Below are 17,204 nucleotides of genomic sequence, written 5' to 3' on the forward strand. Positions count from 1 at the left end.
GTGCCCCCCACCCACATTATGGAATTATTTCCCCAGTGAGGCCAACTGGGCACCCATTCTGCAATCCTTTTTGCACCAGGTTAAGCTGCTCTCCTCTCCCAGTCACTTAATGGCTTATGGCAGGGGGGAGGGGTGTTGAATTGGATAAACTGTTTTAGATGCTTAATTTCTTTTAAATCCTGATTTTAATTTTGTTTATTGGAAACTATACATTGTTTTGTGTTTTTATGAATGGCTGTAAACCACCCAAATAGTTTTGGCTATTGCATAGTACAGAAATGAAATTATTATTATAATATGCAATTATTTCCCTCTTCTACCTATTTACACTGATATAAATGAGGCAGAGTTGTGGTAACTACTGTGGATTAAGCATGAAGTAAATTGTTGTTAGCTTATTCCCTGCTTGGGCCTGAGTATGAGAAGCTGATGACTTAAATACTTCGTAAAGCTGGTTTAACTCCAACAGGTTCTAGCACATGACACAGTAAATGACACACAAAAGCAATCAGGAGACCCACCTTTTTAATGCAAGGCAAGATAATATCGTAAATCTTTTGTAAATACAGGAACAAGGAAAGGACAAGCAAGAGCTCCCAAATTCATGCTTCAAATGCTTCTCTACTGAGCCTCGTGGTTTCCACATTTAATGTGGGTTGAGGTCCACCAGAGCCATGAGGTCCAGTCATGAGCCAGTTCAAATGGGCTACACAAAACTCAGCAAAAGGAGAGAGCATTTCTTCACAACTAAGTATACTTAGTTGTGGCCTGGATCCTGTCTTGCTTGTGTTCTTCAAACTGACAAGAAGTGCAAGGTAAGATGCTACCCACAGGATCTTCTTGGTCAATATTTTGCCAAAAGCAAATCTGAGAAGCACCCATTTATGTAGGAAGCAAATAATTCTACAGAAAAAAACCTCACATGCTGCTTATGATAACTGCTTTCTATCAGTTTCATTTCCCTACCTTCTCCAATCAATCCGAAAATCTATTGTTCTGTAAGAATGACTTTCTATGTTAACATGAAGGCAGAAGTAACACAAAGACAATTCCCCCTATGGCAGGTTTATCCTCACACATGAACTTGCAGACTAACATAGCAGCAAATCAAAGGCTTTCAATGCTGTCATTTGCTTACCCTCTCCTTCTTCCCTGCCTGAGGATCAAATGTCATGCTACATTAATTGCGTAGCATATTGCTGAGGCGGAGGGAGGGAGGGGCGGAAGGAGGGAGAGAATGAATGCATCTCCAACTTGGATCTGGACCATTGTGCACCGGAAGGAGAAGATTAAACCATCCCTTCCAAACTGTTTCAAGGAGGATAATTCTCCCTTCTCCATGCACAATGGTTCTGAGCTGGATCTACATCATTAATGTCACATGTACTTTGACCCTGAGACAGGAGGAAGTCTGTCTGAAGCACTTGGCTGTATGATGTGGTGCTAATTTTGCCCAGCTGGAGGCAGAGGCAGGGGAGAGTGAGTGAGCAGGGAAGGTGGTTGGCAGCCAGCTCTGGCACACTCACTGTTAGGTTGGGGAACATGCTATAAGTGCTTTATATATTCTATCTGGCTTCAGTGACTAAGTTTGGACAGCACAGTAACCCACAGTCAAGGTCTAAATAGGGGTGGGTATGGGTTGGCTTTGAACCATGGGTTGCTGCTGGAACACTGGTCATTACGTTGTCTCAACCCAGTTGCACTAACAAGCCATGACTTCTTAACTATGAACAACCCATGAAGACAACACATGATTTATTGTTGGGTTGGTAACTGTGGATTGTTCAGCTTGGGTTGTTACCTTGGCTGGATTCCGACATGATAAGCTACATTTCAACAACAAGTCACAGTTCAGTGGCAACCTATACTCAACCTCTGTTCTGAACTCAGCTGTTTAAATTGATGGAATATAAAAAGGAGGACTCACGGCTTGCTCTCTAGGTCAATAAATTCCTCACAGAATTACAATTCCTAAGACACTTTGGGAGGAGTTACATGTGAAACTATGATACATCTCCACTTCTTCACTTTTGCTTCCTTGCCAACTGACTATGTGAAAGTAACATCAACTGGAAAAAATGAATGGGAAGGAATCAGGAGGGACCAGAGTAGGCATAATCAAGTGCATCCCTCTGTAAGATATGATGGTGGTCCATGCAAGTCCATGTACATACCCATGTACATTCTACAGCTTCAAGTATGTTCATTTCCCTGCCTGCAATTTCATGTCTCTATCATTCTTCCAGTTCAAACCAGCTCCTAGGTACATGACTGCTGCCACAGCAGAGGTGACTGATATAGCTTCACTCCCCCATACAGCTAGCCAACTCTTATGATAAAGATTCATCAGCTTAGTACTACGTACCAACATATTCACAACAGATGAGCAGACCACAGGGCAGCTGCATGACTTCCAAAGGAAGAGCTGCCAGATCTCACCCTCATCTGGAAGCCTAGCTCCTCTGCCGCAAGTGTGGAGAAAGAAGGAAAGTTTGGTGTGATGAAGCAAGTTCCTCCCTTTCATCCAGCTGAACAGAGCCAGTCTGCCTGGGCATTCTTTTATAAGGCAAGATGAATATTATTTAGACTAACACATAAGTAGGTATGCATGTGGGAGGAGAGGAGTGTGTAAGGAAGCACAGGCTATGGTTACCTTTCCATGGGTGCTACTTAACATTGCTTCACGCTTTTCAAGACCCAGCTGTGGTACAAGCTGAGCCGTGGCACTAATGAAGCCACAGGCCAGGGATGTTGAATCTCTTTGGGCCCAAGTGCCAAATACCCTTTTAAAGCAGCTCTGGGGAGGGCAAGCACTTGTAGGCAAAAGGGCCAGGGTCAAAACACACCCAGACACCAGTAGATTGTAGCATAAAGCTAAGCTTTTCCTGCCAGGAACTAAGCCTTAGGAGAAGCCTTTCAAGTTTTTAGAACAGGGAAAAGGCTTCGCAAAAGGCAAGCATTCACTGAACGATCCGTGGACAAGAAAAAGGCGATGGGGCCAGGGGAAGGGCTTCAGGACTTTGCCACAAATGGCAAAAAAAACACTGCTGATTCCTGCCTCTGGCACTCCTATTTTTCACATCATCTCTCCCCACACACGCATAGTCCTCCTCCTCCTTTCCTAGCAGTGGTGGGAAAAGAACTTTCCAAGATTATTTCAGGTATTAATTATTTAATAATCATTAATTATTTACTCTGAAATAATTAATATTTTGCATTGTTATAACCCACCCAGGGAGACATATGGCTAATGGGCCTGGTTAGAAATCTAAAATAAATAAATAAATAAATAAATAAATAAATAAATAAATAAATAAAATGCATGAGCTTCATAGGGCAGCTCACCTACTGCAGTAACATCTTCTTCAAGATGGCATTTCCCCCTATACAACCACTTCAGGGAACCTGGGAACAGTACACAAGACCAGGGCTACCATCAGAAACTTTCTCTTTCCCCACTATCATTTCACACACATGCACACACATGTGCATGCACAGTTTAAAATATCTTCATTGCACGCAAAATCTACAGCATGGTGGCCCTGTTTCTGCCTATCTGGTTATTATATCAGAAAAGGCCTCTTCACCTCTTTTATAGAGCAATCTTCTCCACTTGTCTTTAGCATGTTGCTCTTGGAACATGATAAGGCTTTCACATACGTCACATTCCCTTCTTATGGGGTGGGGGTGGGGGTGGGGAATAAAGCAAGTGAAATAGCTGGATTTTCCTCTTGTTTAAGGCACGGCCCTGCGTGGGAGCCTATTAAGCTTCCACACCCAATGGGAAGAATAGAACACGAGGCTTTGAACTTGCACAGGCTTGCAGACCAAGTGGCTGTGCTTGCCATCAAGGCAGGTGACTTTTGTCCTGGCAGTCTATTTTTCCTGTACTGGTAAGGTGCTTAGCAGAGAATAGCTGGCCCAGTCTTTATTTTTAAAAGGAAAGTTGCTGTTATGACATGCAATCCAACAACTCTGGCAGCCTACCTCTCTAAAAGAATTCAGTTCAGACTCTCCCAAATACCATGAGAGACACAGTTTCCTGACGTTTCACTGAACAAGGCACACTGAACAGCAATGGCCTTATGAAGGTTTTTTGGAGCCATTCAGAAATTTTCAACCTCCTTCTAAAGAACCACACATCTGATTTGTGCCTTTTTATTTTAGCAGCCAACCAGCCAAGGCCTTAGCAGAGTGGGACATGGCTGAATCTAAGTTGCTGTTAGATGCATCAAAGACAAGAGAGGCAAGGAATACAACCATCAGCGTTCTCTCCCTTTCCTAATTAATGCAGGGATTTTCCCTCATTAATATAGTCCCTAGGTTTCTTCCCATGTGAGAAAAGCTCAGCTGTAATCATAAAAGTTCCTGAACTATAATGAAGTTATAATTTGGGGACATATTCTGAAACAGAGGACATCCAGGGAACTCCACTGAACTAAATGACTGCAGCAGCTTCAGTGAGCTCTTTGCTTTTGGAAGTTGGTCCGGCAAAGAAAAAGGGCAAAGGTACAACCATTCATACTATTTTTTCTCCTGCCCTCCCTCTTCCACCGCAATCCATGTTTTCTTTCAAGGCAATTTTGGTTGTGTTTTCACAAGCTGATCCAGATTTGCAAATGGTTCCAGGACACAGCTGATGACCAGGGTCATCTTATACTGAAAATATTAGGACTTGGCTGAACACAGAAGCACTCACACAACCACTTCACTATGTGGCCAAAGTTATATCACAGCCATTCAACTTAACAGTTTCAGTCCACTTTCAGCATTAAATAAATAGGCTGTGAAATGGTGGCCAGAACTCAACATCCTTGCTTCTCTATCATACTCAAGGCTGCTAATAAAAAGCAACATTATGCAAAACAGCTTGGACATATTAATGTAAATTAATGCAAGCATCAAGAATTGTTGCGGATTACTGCATGTTATTCTTGACAGAAAACTGAACAGCTGGCTTTGTTCCCCTTCCCTCACTGTGGGTAACTAAAGGAGACAAAAGTGAGGGAAAATAAGAGGTGCTTTTAACCCCTCCCTTGGCAGTAAGCAGTTAGCATCCCTTGCAGCATTCAGAGGATGAATTGTTTAAGTCATCCTTCCCAAACCCTATGTCTTCCATAGGGTTATGCAGTCCAACCCTATGTTTGGACTGCAACACCCTATGCAGTCCAACCCTATGTTTGGACTGCAACACCCAGAATTTCCAGTCAAAGGTCCTGCTCCATGGGAATTCTAGGAGCTGCAGTCCAAATGCCTCTGGAGGCCACCAGGTTGGGGAAAGCAGGTTTAAATGAGGGGTGCCAAATCTCTTTCAACCAGTTGTACTCACTGTCCAGTTTGGTTCTGTCCTGGGGAGCCACGGCAGCCTTGTGGGTGGGACCAGAGGGGCATTCCCTTTGCAGTTGCTGCCCCAGCCCTCCTCCAAAGCAGAGCCAACTCCCTTCCTATGGCTCCAGGAGGGCTCCAGGTTCCATGCAGAGATATTCTGGTCAGATTCCTGCTTCGCAAAGGCAGCAACCTGTGAAGACTGCAAAAAAGGAACAAATGATTCTCAGCCTGCCAGCCATAAAACTTGGCTTTTGTTTTTTTCACCTTCTGGGTGACTTGGGTTTGTCTTGGAAGCCTTTTTGCAGCTGAAGACTGATAAAAAATGTGTTGTCATTATCCTTCCTACCACTGCATCTCATGAAATGGAGAGTGTCCACAAAGCCTTATGCCAGAATAAAAGTCTTTAAGGTGCAAAAAAGAAAAAGAAAAAAGATTTGCCATATTTTGTTGGCTCTCGAACAACAGTAATGACTGGTGGATGATGCCCTACATCAACACTGAAAATATACTCAAGACACAAATTTGGAGATAGACCAGCAGCAGTGCACGAAAAAGAAACATCCCACCGGCACCACAGCAGGGGCTCAGTAGGGGAGACCCTTTTCCTGACATCTTTGCCTCGAGAGAGGGAAGCCAAGAATTCTCTTGCCACATGACAAGCACTTATAACCTCTTTCCAGCAAGGAGAGCCAAAACACATTTTGAAAGTTTTCCATGCAAAAATTCCCAACAGGATTCAATTTCCTGAAGCCGCAAGTTCCAAAATGAGAGCACTGCCAGCATTATTGGATATAACTGTTTGCTTCATTGTTGAGGTCAAGCCCACCCAATGAAAGTAGTTCTGTGCTTGCATGAACCTTTCTTGCTGCAATCCTGCTATCACAGCAGAATGGCAGAACAAAAGCAGCAACACATGAACACACGTACACATTGTCTCATATTGCCAGGCAGCAATTGTGGAAGCCAGCAGAACACATACCCAAATCAATTCCTTGTGATCACATTAGCTTTCCAAGTACCCTTTTCACATTCTCTTTTCAAAAGATGGCCTAGATTCTTCTTAACTGTTTTAGAAGAACAGATTCCTTCCCGTTTGTGAAATTTGCAGAGCAGAAAGCAGAATGATGCCAAATTCCTGCACCCCTTTTAAAACGTTTGCTATATATTGTTACAGTTCTCTCCTAGCAAAGAATCCAAGGTGGTGTCCATGGCTCTCCTCTTCATTTATGCTCACAACAGCCCTGTGGGCTAGTTGGGCTGAGAAGCATGACCAGTAAAAGTCACCCAGGCAGCTTCATGGCTAAGTGGGGTTCCCCTGAGTTCACTGCTACACTCCAACTGCTAAACCACACTAATAGCAGTGTGGCAGTATGGAAATTCAAATAAGAGGTCTTCAGTTTAATCCTTACTTCTGTTGTGAATGTTTTATTGGTTTCTTGCTCTCAGTCTTTGATAAGGAAACAACAGCACCGATTCTTAGAAATGCAGGCCAATGGATGTCATGGCCTGGCCTGCAAAGAATGCCTATCCTTACAAAATTTTTCTTTCATATGGGATCCAAAGTGTCATGTTTAGAAATCCTATTCTGAGAAAACCTATACATTTAGCTGGGATTACTCCTTTAGAATTTACAGTCAGACTAACAACAAAACAATTCATTTATCCCAAGGCCAGGTATACCCTGTACTGAAAATGTAACTTTAAATAAGGCAAATGAAAGTAAGTAAACAGGAATTCTTTCTCAGGCATGCAACTCCCTGCCATTTTGTCTTTACTCAACATATTAATGTTTAAACTGTTTCAACTGACTTACCCCTTAATTCCTAGTAATTGAACCAAAAGAAGAGACATGTGCAAACAGGAATGCAATGGTAATTAGAAACCATGGGGTACTTCTGCTTCCTGGACCTAAAGAGTAGTGCTTAATTATATCCACAAGGACCTGGGCTACCATTCCTCCGACATGCAGGTTCAGAAATGAGGCATGAAATAGCCAGCTGTCTTCCATAGCCAAGCCGTTAGCCTCAGGCAATGCAGCTTAGCCTGAAACAACAACAAAATCAAAGCTTAACTTCAACTGACCAGGATCTTCAGGAAATGATCTCTCTCCTTCTATGGGATTTTGCTCTTCTATATGAACAGTCCATTACACACGGACTGAGCAATGCATGGATACAATAAGGGATGATACAACTGGCAAAGGTCTACACCAGGGGTCCTCAAACTTTTTCACCAGGGGGCCAGTTGAAAGGTGCCGGTGCTGGGCGCAGGCCGGAAAGGTGGTGCCGGCGGGGCATGTGGGCTGGAGCGGGACTGGGGGTGGGCTGCGCGGGCACGCTGAGGCGGGGCATGTGGGCACAGCAAGGCACAGGCAGGCGAGTGTGGCGACGCCAGGCGAGGCAAGGTGGGCACACGCCACGATGCAGTGGCGGGTGCGCGATGCAGCAGCTTGCTCGCTTGGAGATCGTTTTCTCCGAGAGTCCAAAACGATTTCCTCGTGAGCAACCCTCTGCCTTCCCGCACAGGGGGTGGCGTGGGCAGCGGCGGGCGGACGTGCGTGGCGTGTGCGTGGTGTGTTGAAAACCTCTGAGGCGGGCCAGATAAATGGTCATGGAAGGTCGGATCCGGCCCCTGGGCCGTAGTTTGAGGACCCATGGTCTACACAATAGCAGTAGGTACAGACTCTTTTTTAACTGCTGTGACTAAGCTGAAGCCTTTATCTACCCATCCTTGAACCCCTGCATTCAAGACTTGGAGGACAGTTCACATAAGGGAAAAAACTTGTGTAAATTGGCTCTTCCCCAGCTCTAGCCCATCATGGGCATCACTGTTGGCTGTATATGTGTATTGCCAGTTCACTCAAAACCGTTATCCAAAGAAGTTATGTGGCCAAGAACATGAGGGATTGCTTGCCTGCAAGAGAAAGGCATACTGAGCTGGCTGTAGGGTTTCATTTCTCCAAGGACAACAAGAACAGAAACTTTTAATGTTCCCATTTTGCTTCCTATCACCAACAACCTCAGGTTGGTATTTCATAATAGCTTGGAGAACACCAAGATGCTGCTCTGCTCTAACTAACAGGAGGTCATTGACAGTGAATAGCTCAGCACTAGGAATGCCGATCTTCATGTTATGATGGATGAACAGAGAGTCCAGGAATCTTTCTTCTTGAATCAAGACCCTCCTGCACTTTGTTCATTGAATCACTAGAGGAAAATAAAAGGTTTGATTCCTAGGACTCAGAAGGTTCCACTCCTCAGGTATTCCATGGGTTCTTTCTAACTTGACCTCAGTATGAACTCTTCCAGTCTGTGTCTTTGTCTTGACAACAGCAAGTCCATAGCCTGCTTGTGTGGTTCTTTATGCCTTGGTTAAGGAGTTCCAGCCTAGCTCCTACATCCTTATTCCACATCTTTAGCTTAAAACTTTGTGTTCAGTACCTGGCCTGAAAATGACTCTGCTTCTAGACTGATTCACCCAGCATGATCATTGGACTCCAGTCCAAATCTTGCCAGGGCTTGTAACTTCAGTCCTTTATGTGTTCAGAAACGTTTGTTGTGATGCTGAAATCTCATGTACTTCAAATATTCAGGCAAGATGTAGCACAGGCAGTAAGAGGCTATATTGCAAAATCAGATCATATAATATTAATCAGAATTAGTGGAATACCTATCAACATAACCATCATGTCTACACTCCAATAACAGATGCCAAGGAAAAAGACACTGAAAATTTTTATACAAGTGACCAATGGGAAATTGAAAAACAAGACATGCTGATAGTCATAGGTAACTAGAACACAAAATAGGAAACAAAGCAGACTCAGAAACTGTAGGAGAACTTGGCCTGAGGTAAGCAATAAAGCAGGAGAGTAGCTTGTTGAGTTTTGTAAAACCAACAACCTATTCACTGAAAACACATACTTGAAGCAACTCACTCAGACAATTATATATGTGGACTTCAGTGGATGGCCAATACAGAAATCAAATAGATTGTGTAACTGGAAACAGAAGAAGGAGAAGCTGTATTCTTGCTGCCAAAAGAAGACCAGGAGCAAACTGTAGTAGTGACCATCAGCTCTTAATTAAAACTAAAGATCAAACTAAAAAAAGATGTCCAATAGAAACATAGTGCCAAACTATAACTTAAATAACATGTCTGAGGAATTTAAACCCCCATAAAGAACAGATTTGCATTGCTCAACTTAATTGACTGTGAGCAAAAAGAACTGTGGACTGAAACCAGAGACATTATTAGTGAAGAATGCCAAAAGACAAGTCCTGTAGCAACAAGAAAGAAAAAGTCTGCGTGAATGACATAAGAATCATTCACAGTTGGAAAGGGCAGGTGAGAAGCAAAAGATAACAGAAACAGGGTTAGGATCCTGAATGCAACTTTTCAGCAACTCTCATGTGGAGACAAAAAGAACTATTGCAATGATCAGTACAAAGAAATAAAGAGAATAATGAAAGAGGAAAAAGGGGAGACCTCTTCCAGAAGATCCAAGCAATCAAAGAAAATTCAAACCTAGATTGGGAATGCTGAAAGACAAGCAAGGGGACACACTATCTGACCAGGAGAAAATAACAAAAAAGTAGGAAGAACATAAGGAATTACTTTACCCATAGAACTATTCCATGCTGCAGAGAGTGGATCAGTCCCAAGAGAATAGCCCACAGGCTGGAAATGTTCAGTCTATATTCCAGTCCCCAAGAAAGGAGATGCAAAGGACTGCATCCACTACAGGACCATCACACTAATTTCCCATACAAGCAAAGTGATGCTCAAGCTGTTGCAACAAAGAATATTACCCTGTATGGAGCAAGAAATGCCTGACATTCAGGCTGGATTCTAAAAAGGAAGAGGCACCTGAAATAATATAGCAACTGTATGTTGACCATTGGAGTACACCAAAAAATTTCAGCAGAAGATCAGCTTATGCATTCTAGACTATGGCAAACCTTTGATTGTGTGGATCGTGAGAAGCTATGGATGGAACGGGCATGCCTCAGCACTTCACTGTCCTGATGTATAAACTGTATCATGAACAAGAATTTTAATTTAATAAAACATTTCTATTCCATCTTTCACTAAACGTCTCAAGACGGCTTACAAAAGAAGTCACTCTTAGGAGAAAATATGGAGAAACAGAGCAGTTTCCTATAGGCAAAGACTTCTGACAATGCTATATATTATCCTCTCTTTCTGTTCAATCCATTCGCAGAACATACCATAGGCAAAACTGAATTAGGCCTGGAGGAAGGAGTGAAAACTGCAGCATCAGTAATTTCAGATATGCAGATGGTATCATAATACTGGAAGAGAGTAGTAATGAATTGAAATGACTCCTGATGAAAGAGAAAGAAGAAAGTGGAAAAGCAGGATTGCAACTGAATATTAAGAAAACAAAAATCATGACTACAGAAGATTTACACAATTTTAAGGTCAACAATGGAGAAACTGAAATTGAGAAAGATATTTCATATCTTAGCTCCGTCATGAAATCAAAGGATGGCTGCAGCCAAGAAATTCAAAGACTGAGGCAGCACTGAAGATAAGCATAAAATGTAAAGGCATTTCACTGGAGACCAAGGCCAGGATCACGGCACCATTGTATTCTCAATCACTATGTATGGGTATGTAAGCTAGACAGTGAAGAAAGCTGACAGGAAGAAAATGCATGTGTTTGAAACATGTTACAGGAAAGCTTTATGACCTTGGACCAATAGAAAGATGAACACATGGGTCCTAGTTCAAATTCAGCCAGAAATTGCCCTAGAAGCAAAAATGATGAAAATGAAAGCATCATTTTTTGGGCACAATTGCTAAGGAATTAAAGAGAAAAGAAAAAGAGGAAACCAACTATGAGATGAATTGATTCCATAAAGGAAACCACAGCCTTGAGTTTCCAAGAGCTGAGCAAGGCTGTCAAAGACAGGACATTCTGGAGGATATTCATTTATAAGATTGTCTTAAGTCAGAGATGACTTGCTGGCACAGAACAACAACAAGTTCAGTTGAATACACACAAATGCTTTGCCATGAAAGGACCGGCAAATTTAAAACAAGTGTTAGCAGTGAATAACTTGAGATACCTGCATGCCAACCCAAAGAAAGAAGCCCACAAGACAAAGGCATGAGTGAAATGACAATAACTGAATGCGACTTTGATGACCTCTTTCTATATTGGTGAGAATAAAACAAAGGAATAATGCCTGTCAGCTACAACAAGAACAGTCTTCTGGCAAACCCCAGGCATGCTGAGCAGCCTCCACGAGCCACATGAACACTACTGTGCATAGTGCACCAGGACACTGAAGGGAATGGCCAGCCAGCTAGCTAAGCTTCTTTGTTCTACCTGCATGGCATTCATTCCAACCAGCAGTTAAGATCCAGGTTTCTTTTTTCCTGGCTGTAAACTCTGCCCTTGCTGGGAGTACAATATTGCAAAATGAGGTATATGTAACAGAGTGATTCACAAATACAAGAGCTAATGCATTCTCCTTCTCAGTCTGCTTAGTCAGGGATCTCAGAGCCCTGGTGCCAGAAAGTACAGTGAGCAAAAATACTGAGTCACCATCCAGAATTATGGCTCTAACACAGGCCTCTACAGTTTCCCACATGAAGAAAAAACCTCTCCTTTCATTCATCTTCTTACAGAAATCTCTGAGCATCCTGTACAGGGCTTTTAGTAACCTCCCAGGCATTGATCCATACCTATTTACCTTCAACTCCGAATGGCTTACAAAGAGCTTCCAGTGACCCCACATCCAAGTATTTGCCAAGTTCACTCCTGCCTAATTTTGGTATTGTCGCATATAGTACAGCAGGGGTTTTCAACCACTGGTCCGTCAGTCCTAACTGCCAGCCTGGGGGGGGGGGGGGGGGCTGCATCTCATTTGCTGCGGACTGGCACAGGGGCTGGCTGTGCTCAACCACCCCTTCCTCAGTTGGCATCACATTCACAGAGGGTGCACTGGTGCAAGCCGGCTGGGAGCCATGCTGTGCTGATTTTGGTATTGTGTTCCTTTGTTGGCATTTTTTGTTGCTTGGTTTCTGGTTGTTTGTGAGAATTTTCTTTTCTCTTCTTTTCCTTTTTTTTTTTTTTTTTTTGGAGGGGTATTGTGTTTGGAAACCAATACACAGTATAGTGTATTATGTGTATGGTGCTTTTTGTTTCTGCCTCAGTGGTCCCCGAGGTGTTTTCCTGTTTTCGCTGGTCTCCAGCTGTGCAAAGGTCGAAAACCACTGCAGTACAGCACTGTGTGCTCCAGAACATGAACTGGATTCCTATGGGGGGTGGGGAACCAGGGGCAGAACAAGTTCTATAATGCTCAGCAATGAACCTATACAGGCAGCTCTCATCACTTCAAGTTAGTGGTGGGCAACTTTTTGCCCTCTTCAGAAAGTGTGATGCTTCCCTCATTAGGAGTCCTCTTGAAGAGAAAGGAAGGGAAGTGGTACCAGAGAGAGAGAGAAGTGGCCAGCAGCCCAGAGGAAATGTGGTCCTCATAAGACAAAAACATTTCCCATCCCTGCTTTAGGGTATATCATACTACCAGAGTTTTCCCAATGACTTTACTTCCCAACTAAGTCAGACCAACTTGCCTTATCACAGAACAAACTTTCTTTTAACTACTGGAACCCAGAGGGCAGGCATAATGTTGTTTGCTCTGTGTTTTTAAGAGAACAGACCTGATCTACACTTCCATGACCAACATATTTTTATTTATTTTATTTCTATACTGCCTGTAGTTGAAGCTCTCTGGGTGGTTTGGAATACAGATTGCTCATGTATTCCAGTATAGATTGGAACACAGTTGCCCCTCAGAGTGCATACTTCAAATTCTGCAATGCAGTTTGCAGCTCAAAAGTTACATTTCAAGTTAGGGGAAAGTGCATTAAAAATATTCATGCTTCTTCTCCTTAACTGCAAATTTGTGCAAATTTGATTGACTGGACCAATGGGGACTGGAAATAGACTAACTTGTTTTCCCCTCCTACTGTGACATTTAAACCCAGAATAAAATCCCTTGGTCTGACTGGTCTCAATCCACAAGACCATCCCTGTGGAACATTTGCTCTTCATCTGGCCACACAACAAGTGAATAAAATACCAAAGAAGGATGAATCAAGGAACAGAAATGCTGGCTCCAGCTGACTTCAAAGCACGTAGCTCAGCTTTATTAGCCCAGTCAAGTAACAAAGTTGACTAATATCCTGTGATGAATCTTTGAACTGCATATAGCAAGTGTTGCTAAATAAATGAGAGGCTTGCATGAGAGCCACAGTGAAATGCCTGTACGGATCACTCATGCTTGACAAGAGTACAGAGGCTTGGCCTGGGATGCACCAACTCTACTACATGCCTGCTAGCATAAGGCAGCTTTCTGATCCCCTTCAGTCAGTGAGATATGGGAGGCAGTCACAACCACAGCGAAAAAGCCAAGTTCTCTGGGACAAGGTTCATCTCAGAAATGCAAGGAAGGACACAGGTGCTTGTCCTAAAAAGGAAGCAGCATTGTACAACTAGGTATAACAGTCTGGCAAGTTTCAAACAAGGTTCAGCAACTGGAAACACCACAACCCCACTGCTATTTCAGTTCTCCATTTCATTTTTATTTTACTTATTTATTTATTTATTTTACAATTTATATCCTGCCTTTTTCCTACAAAGGGCTCAAGGCAGTTTACATCTCCTCCTCCTCCATCTTATCCCCACAACAACAACCCTGTGAGGTAGGTTGGGCTGAGAGTCTGTGACTGGCCCCAAGTCACCCAGTTGGCTCCATGGCTGAGTGGGGACTAGAACCCAGATCATCTGAGTCCCAGTCCCGTGCTCTTCACCGCTATGCCACACTGGCTCTCTGGCTCATTACCACAGTGTAGTTAAGAATGCCACCAGTTCACACAATTGCATGTGCTGGCTGGTTTTCCCTAATTACCCTCATTTTGCAACTTATTCTGTTATCTAAACCAGGTCAACATGACATGTTTAAGGAGCAGCAACCCTCCAATAACCTATGTGCTGTTGCTGGGTTATCTGCAGGTTGCTACCTCTCCACTCTACACACCACACTCCATTCCGTTTCAGGTAACACAACAAGCCATGCTACCAAGGAAATTAGGAAAATCCAACCAGCTTTCACAGCAAGGGAAAATAAGACACAATGGTTTATTTCCCCTTTCAGAATCATGCAAACCAGCCCATTTTGACCATCCAAAAAGAGAGATGGCTGTTCACCCATAATAAGCATCAGGGGAGCTGTGAATTAGGACCAGCTATGGCCTTATCTGGAAAGCATGGCCTTGTCTCAGTTATCCATGCACTAATGGACTACTGTACATGATGCTGTTCAAGAAGCTTCAGCTGTACACAATGCAACCACCTACGCGTTGGTGGGGGCAAGGTGATCAAACCATATAAAACCCATAGTGCCCCAACTACACTGGTTGCCAGTGTGTTTTGGAGTCCAAGTGTCTTTGGACTCAAGAAATCTTAGTAGTTGGGACTAAATTACTTTAAGTACCACCTTCAGTCCTATCAGCCTACCCTAACATTAAAATTCATATGAGAAGTTCTTCCCATCTACCACCTTTGAGAACTGTTAGGTGGGTGAATACACAAGGGAGGGCCTTTTCTGTAGTGGATTCACACATAAGGAATGAGCTGCCATTGCAGGTTTGTAAGCTACCAACAACCCAGGCTTTTAGGAAAGCTTTTGAAAGCTTCTTTATTGTGGCCTACCACTGGCTATGTTTTATCTGACTGAGTTGTAGCTACAACTCTATGTTGTAGGTTTTGTTATATGGTGGTGACTGATGGTTGGGGTGGGGGGACGTAATCTTTGCTGTTTTTACTACCACACTATGTTGTACAGTCCCATAGAAGTATATTTGATATAATGATAATTTCTATATGAAGCTTTTCCTGGGCAAGGAGTTAGGTTAATGAGGACCACAGGTAAGCAGAGCCAGAGAGCAGGCACTTGGTCATAAAAGCTAGTTCTGCAGTACTACAAACAAAATTCAGCCACATTGCTGTTGTCTTTTGAAGGAGTTTCATATAATACTCACTAGCTGGGAAAGTAAGTGTCCTCTTTATTTTCACTGGAAGGGAAGCAGATTTTTTCCTTAAACCATATGTTATATGTTAAGCACAGTATGCAGAAGATACTGGGACTTTTTACAGCACAAAATTCACTAGAATTTTTACAGCACTAAATTACTGAAATCCTTCTCTTTATTGTAAATAATTTTCATTTAATAATAATTGTGGGAGAATGGTTCCTCTTGAATGACCAGGTACAACTGAAACTTATCCAGATGAAGTTGGCAAAAGGTAGATCTGATATTTTAGACTTCTACTCCCAGATATTCATGTGTCCCTTGCAACAATCAAGAATGCAGGAAGCTGAAGACCAAATATGGGTAGAGCTACTTTCTGTTTGCCCCTGATATAACTCAGATAATCTAGATATATCATTTGGGATTTGGGAAAGTATTTTCAACCCAACCAAAAGGAGTTAGGTGAGGGTTGGAGTCATTCTTTTCCTGGCAAAGAGGAAACCACCAGCAGTGGGTGTTCTTCCACAGAAAGTAAATGGACCACTGGTGGCAGCTTCCCAGAACAAAGACTCTTGGATCCAGGATCCAGTTGACCCAAAACCCATTCTGCAGGGCCCCCAGGATCAGGCTCTGCAGCTATGGTAAACTCAGGGGAGGGAAGGAATTTTTCTTCCTGCTACTAGAGGAGAAAATTTTACATACCTGTAAAGGAGGCACGTTTCCTTCTGAGCTGTCCCTGGACAGCCTGAGCAAATGGAGCTTTGGCTGTAGCAGACAATCAGTTACTTCTCTCCCTCTCCCTCTCTCTTTTATTGCACTGACCATTAATTTAAGATTTCCATCTCTGCCTTCACAAGAATTATGATGTTATAAAATTCTTTATCTGGCCAGGTTCACAGAATCACTGGGGAAAAGAAGTTAAGGTGGCTTCTTTCTCCTGTGCCACACAATTTGCCTCACCACTTGTGCAGCGCAGAGATCACCCTGTTGTCCAAAGCTAATGCAGTGTGCAGCAAACCACCCCAGAACCCATGGCTTGTTCTAGAGATCTGGGATGGTTTGGAAGCCACCCTGCTGCACACCTCACCAAGAACAGATAATACTACAAGCAGCACACCATGTGGGTAATTAGTAAACCAGCAAACTGTGTGGCATGAGACCACCATACACAGCAGTGGGGGGGGGCACTGCTTTCCCCCAGTGATGGTGTGAATCAACTGCATTCTTCCATTTATTTGTTTTCCTTTTATGCATACATTCCCAGGGGATGCATCTTGAGCATTGAATCAAAAAGGATGAGACAGGCATTATTTCTAGAGGTCCCCCTCCCCAAAAGCCCATTGCACAGCCAAACTAGGTAAGATACTGAAGATTTATCACTGCATCTCCCATCTCTTTACCTATTTTTTAGAAACTGCTATAGAGGAGGGAGACTTGGATTCAGATCATGGCTCTGGGGAAGGGAGCATGTTCATCAGTTTTCCACATGCCATATTCTAAGTATATACCAACCCCCAATCAAAATCACCATTTGTCCCAATAGGAAAAATAAATATCTATACATATCTATTCATGCAAACTGCATATGTTGCTGTTGTCTCATTACTATACTATCTAATAGCCAAAGGTCTCTGGGTGGTTTACAACAGTACATAAAAACAATACATTAAATACAATAACCATATCCAAAAGGTACATAAAAATTAAAAACAGCAAACAGTGAAGAATGACCTTTGGATAGGTAATGTACTCAAGCCCCTGAATAACCAAATATATCTTTAGAAGCCTTGACATAAAGGGCAGTCTTA

At 42.9% G+C, this 17,204-nt stretch overlaps 1 protein-coding gene across 3 annotated transcripts in view; it reads right to left on the reverse strand.

The window, feature by feature from the left end:
* DENND2C (DENN domain containing 2C) overlaps positions 1-17,204 on the reverse strand; it is a 63,008-nt gene that overhangs the window by 36,229 nt on the left and 9,575 nt on the right. The window contains exon 2 of one of the 3 annotated variants that reach the window (XM_044447676.1): positions 5,330-5,518. The gene's annotated coding sequence lies outside the window, so the exon portion shown is untranslated. Of the gene's footprint in view, positions 1-2,365; positions 2,551-5,329; positions 5,528-17,204 lie in introns of those variants that run through there. The other 2 variants (XM_044447668.1, XM_044447683.1) reach the window with 2 other exon arrangements.

The sequence above is a fragment of the Varanus komodoensis genome, unplaced genomic scaffold (assembly GCF_004798865.1).
Source record: "Varanus komodoensis strain SLA01 unplaced genomic scaffold, ASM479886v1 scaffold1, whole genome shotgun sequence".
NCBI lineage: Eukaryota > Metazoa > Chordata > Lepidosauria > Squamata > Varanidae > Varanus > Varanus komodoensis.